Consider the following 308-nt stretch of genomic DNA (forward strand, 5'->3'; position numbering starts at 1 on the left):
CCTATCTGTAGAAACGGGTCGCTCTGTTTTTTCTAGTCTTGCGCATTACTTGCTGCTCAAAGTATTTTTTGTTTTTCGAAAACTTGCTACATAAAATCGAATGAAACATTTTGAACTTGTTGATTTTGTGTGGCCCAGAAAAGCGATTGTAAATCTAAAACATTGAGCTCCCCCTACGCGTGCGCGGAAGTGGTTTGTCCCAGAGTAAGCACTGAGAAGAGAGTGTCCAGTGGCCAATAGAATTGCGGGGATTTTGGAACGTACCATAGACTTGGAAAGTGTAGGGGGGCAATTGACGAGAACCAATG

The sequence above is a fragment of the Nanorana parkeri genome, unplaced genomic scaffold (genome assembly GCF_000935625.1).
Source record: "Nanorana parkeri isolate BGI_ZX_2015 unplaced genomic scaffold, ASM93562v1 scaffold465, whole genome shotgun sequence".
NCBI classification, from domain to species: Eukaryota; Metazoa; Chordata; class Amphibia; order Anura; family Dicroglossidae; genus Nanorana; species Nanorana parkeri.